The 17,039-nt window shown below is 42.6% G+C and overlaps 1 pseudogene; it reads left to right on the top strand.

The window, feature by feature from the left end:
• Positions 1-3,312: 3,312 nt before the first annotated feature.
• Positions 3,313-5,953, top strand: LOC122696825 (annotated as a pseudogene).
• Positions 5,954-17,039: the final 11,086 nt, after the last annotated feature.

The raw sequence follows: 17,039 nt of genomic DNA, 5'->3' as shown, positions 1-17,039 counted from the left end.
AACTCTGTGTTCAGTGCCTATGGAAACGACAACAGAAGGATAAGACCCCCTCTGGACACGGGAACCTTGAAGATCGTATCCAGGTTATTCATCACCTAAGAGAAAACATACTCTAATCACCCCTGCCTCTGGATAGGTCATAAATTGTTTCTGTATCTATCGGAATGTAATCACAGGCTTATCAGTTATTAACTGGTTGGAATGTAACCACGGGCTTATTGATTATTAACTGTTTGAACACATAACACATGAATAATGGGGTTATTGTGATTGTATTTACCCTTATTTTGTTTATGTAAGTCTCAAGGAATTTGGGGTGGTGGGTTCAGACGTCCGGGGTACTCCGTACCCCACCCACGTACACATGGGGTATAAAAGATTTTCACAAATGCTGGTCGGGTTCCTTGGCTAAGAGGAGACTCTACCTTGGACCTGCCGGTGTAATAAACTGCACTCCACTATCTGCATTATCCTTCTGTGAGTTTGTTTCCCAGAACGCGTGGCTACAACATTTGGTGCATTGGCTGGGAAACTCCTCACTTTGAAGAGACAGGTCTCATTTGAGGCCACCCCGAGGCTTTGTGGCTTGAATCTCCTAGAGGGGAGAAGGCGCCTTGCCCCTCTGGAAGAATTCGGCCTTTCAACCCCCGGTTTCTTCGCTTTGGCAGGTAATGAACAGCAGCAGAGGAACTGAGCGCTCAGGTGGGGAGGAGCCCACCCAGCAGGGTGGAAGAGGGGGTCTGATCACCCCCCTGGGAGGGACTAGAAGGAGCGGGGACCCACAGGAGCCTGGAATAGGCAGGCGGTGATTGCTTGGTACACAGGTCGGCGAGCATGCTAGGGTTTAGGAAGGAAATTTGTGAAGGTCATTTAGGAGCTGTGTCCACGCCATCTCAGGGAAAATTATTACCAGCGATCGCCAGGGGATTTTTAGGATAGGAAACTGGTCCTTGTATGCTCATATTCTGCCCTCCACCAGGAGGTGTCCCGTCTGCTGTGAAATTCTTGACCCCCTCGAAATTGTTAGGCTAGAAGGAGGGGGATACATAAGTGAGTATGAACTGGCTTTTCCGGAGATGGCCTGGGACATGGGATATTTAACCCATCTGTGTTTTCATCCACACCTGATCAAGCCCACCAAGGCAGAATGGACTTTGAAAGTTAAGGGAGAAACAGTCTTGGACCATGTGGTGTTCTGGTTCGGCCGTGCTGACTGGCAGGTGAAGACACGCCAATTCCCCTTCTCCCTCTGGGACCTGGAGGTAAGGCTCTTCTCACCCCAATTAGAAAGGAGGCAGAATGGCAATTTAAATGTCATTGAGTGGAAGTATCAGAAGTACATAGGGTACTGAGAACTTCGTAGACAGAATGAAAAGGAAAAGTAGAAGAAGGTCCGAAAAAGTAAGCAAGATGGGGGGAAGTGAATCTAAGGCAACTGTATTGGAGTGCATGATTAAAAAGTTTAAAAAGGGATTAGGAGGAGACTATGGGGTGAAGATAAAGCCTAACTGCCTGCACATACTCTGTGAGGTCAAATGGCCTCCCATGGGAGTAGGATGGCCACTAGAGAAGACCATGAACTTAAAAATAGTGGAAGCAGTCTATACAGTAGTCACAGGACAGCCAGGTCACCTGGATCAATATCCATATATTGACTCATGGCTAGGGTTAGCTCAAGACCCTCCTACTTGGACAAGGTTCTGTATCCAGAAGGGAAAGGGGAAAATATTAATGGCACAAAAATTGACTGATGATAAAAAAGGAAATTCAACAGGATTTGGATGGGGATGACCTGGCCCCTCCCCCATGCTGGTTAATGACGCGCCCGCCTCCCAGTGCTCCACCAGGACCGGAGGCCGCCTTAAGGCCCGATCCAGGGCCAGGTGAAGTTCCTGCAGCAGCCGCTGCTCTTCCGCCAGCTCTCCCGGAGTTCGTAGAGCCGCCGTTTGGGCAGGCTCCCGTCCTGGTGACAGAAGCCTCTGGCCAACATTTTCAGGATCCGGGTCCAGCCGAACCGCCCAAGCTATACCGGCTTCTCCCGGTGAGTATTGACAAGAAGGGGAGGGAGACGTTGGAATTAAGCATAGACTGCGCTCTGCCAGAGAGCCGGAGGGAACGAAAGAGAACAGAGACTTACAGTGCTAGCTGCTGCTCTGGGAAAGTCTATCTCGGGCCCTCCGGAAAACCTCCTCTGCCCCAGGGGCAGGACAGTCCTTCAACCGGTCCCAAGGGAGGCCCTGGCCCCGTTACAGCCAAACCAGTGTGCCCGGTGCCAAGCTTTTGGCCACTGGAAGAATGAATGCCCTAAGGCAAAGAAGGAAGAGGAAGCTCCCGCAGTTGTGGGGCTTGCTGACTTGAAAATTAAATAGGGCTGCTGGGGCTCAGAGATATCAGGTCCCTGAGAGCCCATGGTAACCTTAAAATTGGGGGACCAAAACATTGACTTCATGGTGGATATAGGAGCAGAACTGTTGGTAGTAACAAAACCTGTGGCACCACTGTCCAAAAAGACTACCGCTGTAACTGGGGTATCGGGAGAAGAGACGTTTAAATCGTTTTGCCAGCCCAGAAAATGTCAGATGGGGGGGTGGGGGGCACCAAGTGATTCATGAATCCCTCTACATTTCTGAGTGCCCAGTACCCCTATTGGGAAGAGACTTGCTCTCCAAACTAGGAGCACCAGTGACTTTCTCCCCTGAGGAGAGGCCCACCTTGTGGATGGACTCTATGACTTATTTGCTGTCTCTCTCAATACCACCCCAAGGTGAGTGGAGGTTGCATGAGCCTCCAAAGGAAGAACCAGGTGGGCCGAAAGAGCATGAGAGAGAGCTAACTCAATTGTTCCCTGAGGTCTGGGCGGAAGACACCCCCCACCCCCAACCCCGGGCTGGCTAAACATCAAGCCCCAGTGATAATAAAACTCAAACCAGGCACCATCCCAGTTAGAAAGCACCAGTGCCCGCTACCAATAGAGGCCCGGGCTGGCATACTGCCCCACGTCAATAGATTGAAACAAGTGGGAAAAAAAAAAAAGAAACAAGTGGGCATTCTAGTAGAGTGCCAGTCGGCTTGGAATACGCCGATCCTGCCAGTCAAAAAAGAAGGAGGACAGGACTATAGGCCTGTACAAGAGCTCAGGCTAGTCAACCAGGCTACTGTGACTTTACACCCCACTGTTCCAAACCCCTACACCCTACTTAGCCTCTTCCCGCCGAGGACTAAAGTTTATACTTGCCTAGATCTCAAGGATGCCTTCTTCTGCGTATGCCGCGCCCCGGTGTCACAGCCCATCTTTGCCTTTGAATGGGAAGATCCAGTCGGGAGCACCAAACAACAGCTCATCTGGACTCCCCCACAAAGGTTTAAGAACTCCCCAGCCATCTTTGGGGAAGCCTTGGCTTCTGACCTGGACTCATTCCATCTGGAAGGGTATGGATGTTGGCTCCTACAATATGGGGATGAGACCTGCTGCTGGCTGCTGAGAAAAATGCTGGAAAGGGACAAAAGCACTGCTCCAGCTGCTGATGGAAGCAGGTTACCAGGTGTCGAAGAAGGCGCAGATCTGCAAGGAGGAGGTAAGGTATCTGGGTTTTGTTTTAAAAAAGGGCTCAAGGTTCCAGACCCTAACTGGGTCCTATATACTGATGGCACTAGCCTGATGAAACAAGGACAATGGCTGTCAGGTTAGCCAAAGCAGAAAGGGCCATCAAGACTGAAAAGAGATGATGGGAAGTGCCAAGTGGCAAATTACTGGTACCGGAGGAGCTGGCACACACTCTGGTAAGACAAACGCACCAAGCGACCCACCTAGGCCATGCTGCCTGCTCACAGGTTAATGCTGCCTCTCAGGTATTCAGACAAAAACCTCCGGGTATTCAGCTGAAAGGTACGCTGCCCTTTAAACACCTGGGAGTGGACTTCACTGAAATGAAACCTCACCGACAGTACCGTTACCTGCTGGTCATGGTATGTACATTCTCAGGATGGGTAGAAGCTTTTCCTACCTGGACTGAAAGAGCATCAGAGGTAGCCCGGTGCCTGCTTAGGGAAATAGTTCCCAAATTGGACTTCCTACCAGCATTGGTTCAGGCAATGGCCCGGCTTTTGTAGCTGATTTAGTACCACAAGTAAGCAAAACTTTAAACATCAAATGGAAACTGCACACTGCATACAGGCCCAGAGTTCTGAGATGGTGGAATGAACCAACCAGACACTTAAAGAGACTCTCCAAGTGGATCATAGAGACTGACTGTTCCTGGGTGGACTTGCTTCTGACAGCTCTGCTCAGACTCAGAATGACCCCACAGTCCCAAGGCTATTCTCCATACGAAATTGTGTATGGGAGGCCCCCTCCCATAATAAAACAGGTGTCAACAAATTTGCCTCAGGTAAGGGGGGGGATAAGATTTCACAGCAGATGGAACTGGGTAAGGTAATAAATCGGGTAACTAAGTTTGTATAAGAAAAGGTGCCATTCCCCCTTGGGGAACAGATTCATGAGTTTACGCTTGGTGACCAAGTATGGGTCAAAGATTAGAAACATGATTCGCTAGCCCCTATGTAAAAGGGCCCAATACGTAGTTATTCTAACTACCCCTACTGCAGTTAAAGTTGCAGGTATTGTCCCTTAGATCCATCGTACAAGGGTAAAGAAAACATACCACACAGACCCAAAAAAACCCTGAGTGGACTGCACAGAAGGACCCCACTGACCCTCGAGAGACTAAGACCATCCTTAAGAAAAAGGAAAAAAAGATCCCAGAAGAGCCCCTTCAGGATGAAGCTGCACAATCAACTCCTGCTGCTTGGCCTCATCAACGTGATTTTGAATTTAACTTCTGTTTCAACTCAGGACAATGTTTTCATCTCATGGGCACATTCCTACGCAGACTTTCACAACACTTCCAACTGCTGGGTACATGGGGCTATGCCTCTGTCAGTGATGGATGGACTTCCTTGGTGGGTGTCACCACTCTGCCAAGGAGATTTTAAACCACTCTGCTCTTTTCTAGGATGACAAAAGGACTTTCCTCTCTCTTGTCAATCATAACCTCTCCTTGCTCTCTTGATGTATGACCTACAGTCAATAGTCTCGGGTCATGGGGTTACATTTGATATAAATGCCAGTGTAACAAAAGCCTAACCTACAACCAGCCCTGGTAAATCTACCTTATTTACATGCTAGGTGGACAAGATCTGTCTTTCAATGGTATGAGTATATTGCTGCCTTATTCGTACCCTCTATAGGGACAACAGATATTATGATTAAAGTAGAGGCCTTGACTAATTTCACAAAACAGACCCTCCTAGATAGAACAAAAGCCATCCAAGCCTTAAATGAAGAACAAATTCAAATGAAAAAAGCAGTAATTTATAATAGAATGGCTTTGAACATACTCACAGCTGCTCAAGGAGGGATCTGTGCTATAATTAAGGTTGAATGTTGTGTATGCATTCCTGACTTATCTGGCAATGTATTGACTGCTTTAGAGGACAGGTAAAACCAGGTAAAAGGAATGTCAGATGAAAACATTCCTTTCTAGACTTCAGTCCTATCTTGGGTGAAGGGCAATTTGTGAAAAACTATATTTACCACTGTTATAGTTGCCTTGATAGTTCTGCTTTGTGGGCCCTGCTTCTTACAATGCCTTGTGAATTTTGTAACCCAGAGGTTGACAGTGTTCTCTCATGTGGGTGGCTGGAGGGCTAGGGTACAATATATATCTCAATAAATGATGCTTGTTACAGAAACTAAGAGGGAAGAATAAAGAAGGAATTCACAGGGCCTGGACTCCATCTGAGGCCTGTCCATGCTGATCATGCTCAGCTACCTCTCTAATGGACTCTGAACTCTGGGCTTAGTGCCTATGGAAATGACAACAGAAGGATAAGACCCCCTCTGGACAGGGGAACCTTGAAGATCATATCCAGGTTGCTCATCGCCTAAGAGAAAACATACTCTAATCTGCCTACTTTTTTCTGTATCTATCGGAATGTAATCACAGGCTTATCAGTTATTAACTGGTTGGAATGTAACCGCGGGCTTATTGATTATTAACTGTTTGAACACATAACACATGATTAATGGGGTTATTGTGATTGTATTTACCCTTCCTTTGTTTATGTAAGTCTCAGGGAATTTGGGGTGGTGGGTTCGGACATGTACACATGGGGTATAAAAGATTTTCACAAATGCTGGTCGGGGTCCTTGGCTAAGAGGAGACTCTGCCTTGGGCCTGCCAGTATAATTAACTGCACTCCACTATCTGCATTGTCCTTCTGAGTTTGTTTCCCGGAACGCGTGGTTACAACAGCATTAGAATATGGTATTTATCTTTCTCTTTCTGACTCACTTCACTCTGCATAACAGGTGCTAGGTTCATCCACCTCAGTAGAACTGACTCAAATTCATTCTTTCTATGATTATTACTCAGCCAAAAAAATGTCTCTGCTTTTTAATATGTTGTCTAGGTTTGTCATAGTATGTTTGTTTAAAAAGCAACCACTTGTCAGGCCTAGATTCTATTTTTAAAGGAGCACTTCTGCGAAAAGATACAAGTCTTAATTTCCTACTTCAGGTCATCTTCACCTGAATATGTCAACGTAAAATAATTGTCCAATAGAGACAAACAAGGGTGAGGCAGGTCTGAGGGCTTGGCAGGGGTGGGGCAGGGATGGAATGACTGGTTGGTTGATGGGTGGGGAAACACATGCAAGGGATGTGCCTGTGAAGTTGCAGATAGGCCCTGGGCAGTTTGGAGGGGTAGGATCTGAAGTACAGGCCGCAGTAAGAAGCTGGTTCGGTTGAGAGGTGGATCTGGCTGTTGCTGGGACAGGGAAGGGATGTAAAAAATTTAGCCTTTCTTCCTTTGTCTCCCCCTCCTTCCTCTTGTACCTTTCTGCTGAATTTTGCTCCCTCAAGCCCCATCTTTCTCTGTTTCCTACAAAGCTTCTTTCTCCAAGAATCTTTAAGCAACCATCATTTGGAATAAAAGAATGAAAATTTTTGCTTGCTAATGGGAAAACCCAACACTGGCTACCTCCACCAAATGAGCTATTGTGAAGAAATGGATAGCTCTGCAAATCAATAAGAAGCTAAGAGAGCTTGCCTTGGAAGTTGGCAGGATCCTAGGTAGCTCTGGGAGCAAAACAGAACTAAAGGATCTGTTTCCTGGCAGGAATGCTCTTCCAGGATGTCTGGGATAAGCCAGTTGTCAGAATCTCAAAAGAGAGTTTGCTCTGCCAAGGTCATGAGAGAAAGTTAGAGACAGCCCACTGGAATTACTCTCCCATCAAGGCTACACATGATGGGGGAGAAGTGCTTGAAATTGGCTGTCCTGTTAGGAAGAGGGAATGAATGCTAGTCAGTCAAAAAAAAAAGATGACTTTTTAAACTCAAAGATATTGACTTATTATCATTTCTTTGAAAAATGAATATGAAAAGTGTTAATATTATATCCACACTATCAGGCTGCAGTTTTTGTTGTTGTTGTTGTTGTTAGCTAGTTTCTTTTTTTTTTAATTGGAAGATAACTGAGTTACAAGGTTGTGTTGATATCTGCCATGCAACAACTCGGATCAGTCATAACTGTTACTTTTTTTTTTTTTTTATAACTGTTACTTTTAATCTATGTGCCAATAATTATGTCATTCATCGTCAATGTTTCTATTTTTTACACCAAAGCTGTAAGTTTGGCAAGATGTTCTGCCTGTAACTGATACTCAGAGAGGTTAAATGTGACATTACAGCTAGTAACTGGCAGAGAGGAGATTTGGATCCAGATCTACTGACCAAACAAATCACTGTTTCATGCTGTTTGACACTCCCACCCAGATCAGGAGTAATTTCTCTCTCCTTTAATCTTTAAGATCAATTTTGACACCACTTTATTTACCACTATTTGCAACATTAATTTTTCATACTGTTCATGGGTTTCTCAAGGCAAAAATACTGAAATGGTTTGCCATTCCCTTCTCCAGTGGACCACATTTTGTCAGAACTCTCCACCATGACCTGTCTTGGGTGGCCCTACACAGCATGGCTCATAGTTTCATTGAGTTAGACAAGGCTGTGGTCCATGTGATCAGATTGGTTAGTTTTCTGTGACTGTGGTTTTCAGTCTGCTGCCCTCTGATTGAGAAGGATAGGAGGCTTATGGAAGCTTCCTGATGAGAGAGACTGACTGAGGGTGTAACCGGGTCTTGTTCTAATGGGCTGAGCCATGCTCAGTAAATCTTTAATTCAATTTTCTGTTGATGGGTGGAGCTGTGTTCCCTCCCTGTTATTTACCTGGGGCCAAACTATGGTGGAGGTAATGAAGATAATGGCGACCTCCTTCAAAAAGTCCCATGCGTGTACTGCTACACTCAGTACCCTCAACCGTGCAGCAGGCCACCACTGACCCACACCTCCACCTGACCTGCCTCTTGACATATCTGCATGCAGGTCAGGAAGCAACAGTCAGAACTAGACATGGAACAACAGACTGGTTCCAAATCAGGAAAGGAGTACATCAAGTCTGTATATTGTCACCCTGCTTATTTAACTTCTATGAAGAGTACATCACGAGAAATGCTGGGCTAGATGAAGCACAAGCTGGAATCAAGATTGCCAGGAGAAATATCAATAACCTCAGATAGCAGATGACACCACCCTTATGGCAGAAAGCAAAGAAGAACTAAAGAGCCTCTTGGTGAAAGTGAAAGAGAAGAGTGAAAAAGTTGGCTTAAAACTCAACATTCAGAAAACTAAGATCATGGCATCTGGTCCCATCACTTCATGGCAAATAGATGGGGAAACAATGACAGACTTTATTTTTTGGGGCTCCAAAATCACTGCACATGGTGATGGCAGCCATGCTTGCTCCTTGGAAGCAAAGATTCTTGCTCCTTAGAAGAAAAGCTATGACCAACCTAGACAGCATATTAAAAAGCAGAGACATTACTTTGCCATCAAAGGTCCAACTAGTCAAAGCTATGGTTTTTCCAGTAGTCATGTATGGATGTGAAAGTTGGACTATAAAGAAAGCTGAGCCCAAAGAATTGATGCTTTTGAACTGTGGTGTTGGAGAAGACTCTTGAGAGTCCCTTGGACTGCAAGGACATCCAAACAGTTCATCCTAAAGAAAATCAGCCCTGAATATTCATTGGAAGGACTGATGCTGAAGCTGAAACTCCAATACTTTGACCACCTGATGCGAAGAGCTGACTCATTGGAAAAGACCCTGATGCTGGGAAAGACTGAAGGCGGGAGAAAATGATGAAATGGTTGGATGGCATCACCAACTCGATGGACATGAATCTGAGTAAACTCCGGGAGTTTACTCCCTGATGGGCAGGGAGGACTGGCGTGCTGCAGTCCATGGGATCTCAAAGAGTTGGACATGACTGAGCGACTGAACTGACTGACTGCAACATTAATTTGGGCATGTTTATTTCTCATTTATTGTTATTACTGCAGATTCTTATTCAAATTTTGTGACCTCTTTCTTGAATTTTTAAAGGCAATGCTTTCTCTTTATTTAAAAGAAATCTTTTAAAATTAAAAGCTATGTCCTGGTTTGCTTTCATTTCCTCCCATGAGTCAGTGCCCTTAAGAATAAAAAGTTCCGGCGGGGAGGGCCGGCGCCGGCGGCCACAGGGCGGAGGGGACGCGCGGGCGGTGGCGTCGCCATGTCGCAAGGCCACAGCCACGACGTGGGCGGCTGCCGCTGCGCCGCCACACTAAAAAAAAAAAAAGAATAAAAAGTTCCATTCCCTTGGACTAAGGCCAGGGGAATAAAATTCCATTATTAGTACCAATCAACTCTGATAAAGTGCCCTTTTCTCACCCTCACATCCTTTCACAACTTCTTTCTGCCCCCACAGGCATAATTAGTCATCAAGGCCTAGTTGTTTTTTCAACCTCTTACAGAAAATTTCACAATATACAAAAGTAGAAAGAATGATACCATCAACTCCCTTAATCCAACTTATATAATTTATTCACACACCCTCACACATGCACATTTATAGGCAATTCTTTAAAAAAAAATTTTTTTTTAATTGAAGGATAATTGCTTTACAGAATTTTGTGGTTTTCTGTCATACATCAACAAGAATCAGCCTTAGGTACACACTGTCCCCTCCCTTTTGAACCTCCTTCCCATCTCCCTCCCCATCCCACTCTTCATCCTGTCACAGAGTCCGTGTTTGAGTTCCCCGAGTCATCCAGCAAATTCCCATTGGCTATCTGTGTTACATATGGAATTGTAAATTTCCATGTTACTCTCTCCATACATCTTACCTTCTCCCTCCTCCCCTCCCCCATGTCCATAGATTTGTTCTCTATGTCTGTTTCTCCATTCCTGCCCTGAAAATAAATTTATTGGTACCATCTTTCTAGATTTCATATATATGCATTAGTATATGATATTTATATTTCTCTTTCTGACTTACTTCACTCGGTATAATAGGCTCTAGATTTGTCCACCTCATTAGAACTGACTCAGATGTGTTCCTTTTTATGGCTGAATGGTATTCCCTTGTATATATGTACCACAACTTCTTTATCCATTCATCTGTTGATGGACATCTAGGTTGCTTCCATGTTCTAGATATTGTAAAGAGTGCTGCAGTGAACATTGTGGTACATGTGTTTTTTCCGTTTTCGTTTCCTCAGTGTATGTGTCTAGGAGTGGGATTACTGGCTTCATATGGTGGTTTTATTCCTAGCTTTTTAAGGAATCTCTATACTGTCTTCTATAGCAGCTGTACCAATTTGCAATCCCAACAGTGTAAAAAGGTTCCTTTTTCTCCACACCCTTTCCAGGATTTATTGTTGGTAGACTTTTTGATGATGGCCATTCTGACTAGTATGAGGTGGTATCTCATTGTAGTTTTGATTTGCATTTCTCTAATAATGAGTGGTGTTGAGCATCTTTTCATGTGCTTGTCAGCCATCTGTATGTCTTCTTTGGAGAAATGTCTGTTTAAGTCTTTTTTCCACTTTTTTGATTGGGTTGTTTGTTTTTCTGGTATTGAGTTGTATGTGCTGCTTGTATATTTTGGAAATTAATTCTTTGTCAGTTGTTTCCTTTGCTATTATTTTCTCCCATTCTGAGGATTGTCTATTCACCTTGTTTGTAGTTTCCTTTGCTGTGCAAAAAGCTTTTAAGTTTAATTAGGTTCCACTTGTTTATTTTTGTTTTTATTCCCATTACCCTAGGAGGTGGGTCATAGAAGATCTTGCTTTGATTTACGTCATCAAGTTTTCTGCCTATGTTTTCCTCTAAGAGTTTTATAGTTTATGGTCTACATTTAGGTCTTTAATCCATTTTGAGTTTATCTTTGTGTGTGGTGTTACGAAGTGTTTTAATTTCATTCTTTTGCACATAGCTTTCCAGTTTTGCCAGCACCACTTATCAAAGAGACTATCATTGCCCCATTGTATATTCTTATATAGACAATTCTTTCCTCCCCAGCTGGATGATTCTGAAGCTAACTCCAGACATCATGATTTTATCTTCGAGGATCTCAGTGTGTATCTCTGAAACTTGAGGATTCTAATCAACATAATTATAACATCATGACCAAATCTAATGCATTTGTTTAAAATTCTTTAATATCAAGTATCCAGTTGGTAGTCAAATTCCCCCAGTTGTCTCATATATATTCTGGGTCAAATCAGGATCCAAACCAGGCCAAATTTTTAAGGAGACATCAATCACTGTACAACCTTTTACAATCTCAATTTTGTTTGAACACAGCCTTTTCACTTCAGTTTTCTTTTAGAAATCAGATTCTGATTGGCTGGTAGTCTAAGCTTGCCTGACCTTGAAGTTGCCCTTGGAGGCAAGTTGCATGAGTCAAGCTCTCTCAGCCCACATCTCCAGGTTAAGTAAGTCTATCTCTCAATTTAGTTAAGAGAAAAAAGCCAGATTTTTCTTTATTTATTTTCCCCCTTTTCATGCTTTTATCATTTCTCCCAACGGAGTGAAGAAAGCAGGAACCGTTCTCTAAAATGTAGCATTCACTGGGACTTCGCTGGCAGTCCAGTGGTAAAGACACCACACTGACAATGCAGGGTCACAGGTTTGATCCTTGATTGGAGAACTGGGATCCCACATGCTGTAGGGTGCAGCGAAAAGACTTCTTAAAAATTTTTAAATAAACTGTAGAATTTACTTATGGGAACCCTGTCTATAATAACTTCGCTTTACACCTAATCCAAATGTTTATCAGAAGGGGCTTGGTTAAACAGGCTAAGGCATGTCCAAACAATGGGAAGCCAACTCTCATTTTAAAATATGAGGTTGCCCTACATGGAATGACATGGAAATGCCAAGTGCCAAGATATATTAGTGAATGAACATGAAACAATATGGGTAATGTGATCCACTTTTTCTTTCAAATTGTGTATGTCTATATACGCATAAAGAAACCTAAAAGAATAAGCACCAGATCTTGGAGGGAAGATGTAAAATTATGGAGGAACTTCACTCTCTATTTTTTATATTTTTTTATCATTTAAATGCTCTTAACAGTGTGTATTAGCTTTATAATGTGAAAAAAATATAAGTTGAAATATCACATATGTATCTTATGTACATATTTTGAAAGTGAAAGTGCAAGTTACTCAGTGGTGTCCAACTCTTTGCAAGCCCACAGACCCATCAGGCCCCTCTGTCCATGGAATTCTCCTGGCAAGAATACTGGAGTGGGTTGCCATGCCCTTCTCCAAGGGATCCTCCCAATCCAGGGGTCGAACCTGGATCTCCTGCATTGCAGGCAGATTCTTTACTGTTTGAGCCATCTGGAAAGCCCATACATATTGTGAATATTTTCTATTCATAATGTATGAAATATGAATATTATGAAATATAATGCATATATTTTATATAAGATAATATATAAGTATAGTTCCTTCTTTCTGTAATCTTTCTTCAATATCAGGAATAATTTAGATTTTTCTCTACCATAGATAGGCTATGTTTTCAACTAGAAGAATATTTGAAGATGCAACTCAATACTGTCTTCCTTTAATCACAGCAACAGTATTGAATTATGATTCTGTGCCAAATACAGAGGTAAGTTTTAGACACATTATCTCATTTAATCTCTGGAGTAATTATTTGGTGTAAATATTGTTATCTACATTTTACATGTAAAGATAGTGAAACTTTAATTGGCAAAGTTACTTGCTCAAGTCATAGTTGGGCTCCTTATCTCATGCTTTTCCATTCTAAGGTCTATAACCTCACCCCCTAGAGCACATTGATCTTACCTTAGTAAGTGTAATAAATATAAAGACAATGGCAATTCTCCAAAATGCAAGGCCATCATCTTCTCATGCTCCTCTTATACTTTTCTTTTTATCTATTTATTTGGCTGCGCTGATCTTCGTTGCTACGCATGGCTCTCTCTAGTTGCAGAAGTGGGGATGCCCTCAGTTGAGGTGCGTGGGCGTTTCGTTGCGGTGGCGTCTCTTGTTGCCGAGCATGCGCTCTAGGATGCTTCAGCAGGTGGGTTCAGTAGTTAAGGCACACGGGCTTCCTTGCCCCGAGGCATATGGGATCTTCCCAGACCAGGGATCAAACCTGGGTCCCCTGCATTGGCAGGCAGATTCTTAACCACTGGACCACCAGGGAAGTCCCTCATGCTTCTTTAAATAAGCCCAATAGATCTTCCAACTGTGTCGGAAGATTTCAAGACCATGCCCAGATTTGATAATTTGTTAGGAGGACTACAATACTCAGCATATATTCGACCTTCTGGCCATGATTTATTACAGTGAAAGAAGGCAAAGGAAGATCAGCAAAAGAAAAAGGTACATGAGGGGACGTCCAAGGGGACCAGGCACAAGCTTTCAGTCCTCTCTCAAGGCAGTCCCTTAGGATGCACTTAATACCCCCAGCAGCAAGCTGTGATGACACAGATGAACTGTTCCCAAACAAGAAAGCTTATTAGAGAGTCAGCACCCAGGGTTTTTATTGGAGGCCAGTCACATAGGTACCCCCTGTTTGGTATATGGCCAGATTCCTGACTCCCAGAAGAAAATCAGGTGTTTGATGTAAACCATACTGTTTGTACAAATAGTTTGGGCTCAGTGAGCCCATCTTACCAGTTAACCATGGGAACCCTTCCCAAATTTAAATTCCCAATTGCTAGGCAAGAGCCAGCCTCATAAGTCAGCTTGTCAAAAGACGCTGTTCAGACTTGTTAATTCTATTCTGCACAGCCATGAAACAATTAGGAGTCAAATGTCCAATAAGAATAAAGTTACATCAGCAACCTCCAGTCTACTTTTTTGATGAAAATGGAGAGGCCGATCAATACCTCTTTTCAGGAAATCACATTTTCCCTCCAGAAACCTGAGAATACAGTGCAGAACCCTAGTATCACATGCCAGACAGCCCTTTGACATCCACTTTCTGTGGACAAAGGCACGGAAGTTATTATCCCTTTCTTCACTTTCCACATTTTTCTTCATCTTCCAAGAAATTTTAGAAAGAATTTTCCCTGTAACTATAGGAGTACCCATTCAGTTGCTCAACACAAGGAAGGTCTTTGAAAAGCGCTTTGTTTTTGAGCGTCTTAGTCACTATTATAATCTCTTCAACAGCCACTTCCAAATCAGGTGACATGTACAAAGAATGCAGGCTGAAAAAGAACCTAGCCAAGTACCTGTTCACTCAGAAGGTACTGTCCCTGCCAGGTTAGTTTGCCATACACACTAGGGAAACTCTAACTTTACTTTTAGGGTAACTTTTGCCCTATTTTTTTTTTTACATGAATTATTACACTTTATACATCCAGGTACTCGAGGTATTATGGATGGTGTCAATTAAGGATATGCTATCATATGTAGGTCATGTGTTCAGAGTTCAGCAATTTGAGGACTGTCTAAGACTAGAACAATTTGTCCTGTCCGAATGGAGCTCTTTCCTTGTTTACAATTCAGTCTCCACTGAAAATGATGGAAATGGAGGGTTGGGAGACTGCTGCGGTTATAAAATCTGAGTTGAAAACTTTTAAATTCAGCTCAGTTCTGGTATCATTTATGCATGTTTTACTTAGATACATGGAAGGCTATATTTCCTTCTTCACACTCAAACTAACTTGTTATAGCCATAACAAGTCAGATATTTGCCTCTTTGGGTTTGGAAATCATTGAAGTTACACATCTGCTAGTATATCCCTTCCAAGTGATATAACTCTGAATAACATAGTATTTGCGTAAAAATAAACAATACATTTGGGGGCTTTCTGTGCTTTTGTGAATTCCCCCAAAGGGAAATTTTAGCAAATATGTTAGACAATGTTCTTTCTCTCTGTTTTAAAGTGTATAATATATCTGTACTTGCATTGAATCAAAGATATTCAACTACATTCACTAGGTGTGTAATTTCTACCTATGAGTAACTGGGAACTAGCATATCAAAAATTTTCCATAAAAACTTAGAGGATTTTGTCTACTGTTTTCTTGATTCATTCTGTGATCACATAGTGCTTATGACATCTTTTTAACTAACTAATAGTTTACCTCCTCCATTTTTGTTTAACACATCAGACCTTTGTCTGTTCTCCATCAAAGTTCCCTGAAAGGGACTTCCCTGGCAGTCCAGTGGTTAAGACTTTGCCATCACTGGAAGGCAGTGTGGGTTTGATCCTTGGTCACACAGTTATGATTCCACATGCCTTGCGGCCAAAAAATCAAAACATAAAACTGAAGCAATATTGTAACAAATTCAATAAAGACTTAAAAAATAGTCCACAACAACAAAAATCCCCCTATAAGCAATGACAATATTTTTATTAATCTCTGTATTGAGCCAGGTATGGGAAAGATAGCTGGTACTTATTAACCTTTTATTGACCGGGTGAATGGGTAAATAAATGAATAGGTTGTAAACGCCTGAAGAATATGAGCTACCTATTCCAGTATCTTCCCATAGTGTTTACTAGATAAATATTTGTGATCCTGAAGGGGAATCTGAGTACTGTTGCAAAACCAGACAAGTGGATGTGCCTTGCTGCTTCTCCAAAACTGAAAATTCACAAGTAATACTCATTTCTTGGAGATACATGCCAAAAGATTTATGAATGAAAAGACTTGGTGTTTATGACTTGCTTCAAAATAATCAGGGAAAATGGGGCACAACACACAACTAAAACAAGATTAACCAAGAATTGATATAAAGTTGAAGTTTAGCATATGTTTGAAGGTTTTCATAATAAAGTTTCATAGTGAACTTTGCCTGAACTTTGCCCTAGATACAGCTAACATGTTTATGTATCCATTCCAGTTTGCTAAATTTTTTCTGGGAAAAAGAGATTCTATTTACTGATTACCTAGATAGCAAATCTTTGTCAAGCTTTCTGGCAACTTTTTAGCATCTTTAATTTATTTGGATAATTCCCCACCATTTGAATCCTTGACTTCCCAGCATAGAAACCAGAACTCACTTTTCCAGCCTCCTTTGTGGCTGGGATACACACACACACACACACGCACACACGCACACATAGGACTTAGAGTCTGTCAGTCAGGAATACCCAGAAAAATCACCAGTTCAGAAGAGTGACATGAATAAGGAGATTCCAGAAAGAATTGTTTCTGATGAGAGTGGTGTGGAGGCATTCAGCCTACAGAGGCAGAACTGACCAGGAGTCCAGCAGTTGCATCTTCTGTCCAGAACTGTGTCCAGTCTTTGAAGTGTTCAGCATTATAATCTGGGCATTGTTCCTGGTTCCTTAACCTCCATGTCTGACTTTCTGGCCCTGCTAGACACTAATATGTTTTAACAAATTTCTGTACTGCTTGCAGTAACTAAAGTAGGTTTGCAACTAAATTCTCCAACTGAAATATCTACTTTATATTAGGTATTCAATATCTGGTATCTTATTGAAGCTGGAAGCAACCTATTGAGATTTGAAAAGAGGGTAGGGGAATATTATGAAAAACCTTGTTGGAATGTATCAGATATACAAAGGGAGCCCTTAAATGTCACTTAGAAAAGGAAGAGGGGGAGCTATAAGGTCAGTGGAGGATAGTTTGA

The sequence above is a fragment of the Cervus elaphus genome, chromosome 7 (assembly GCF_910594005.1).
Source record: "Cervus elaphus chromosome 7, mCerEla1.1, whole genome shotgun sequence".
Taxonomy (NCBI): domain Eukaryota; kingdom Metazoa; phylum Chordata; class Mammalia; order Artiodactyla; family Cervidae; genus Cervus; species Cervus elaphus.
The sequence above is the reverse complement of the archived record's forward strand: the minus strand, read 5'-3'. Positions and strand labels throughout refer to the sequence as shown.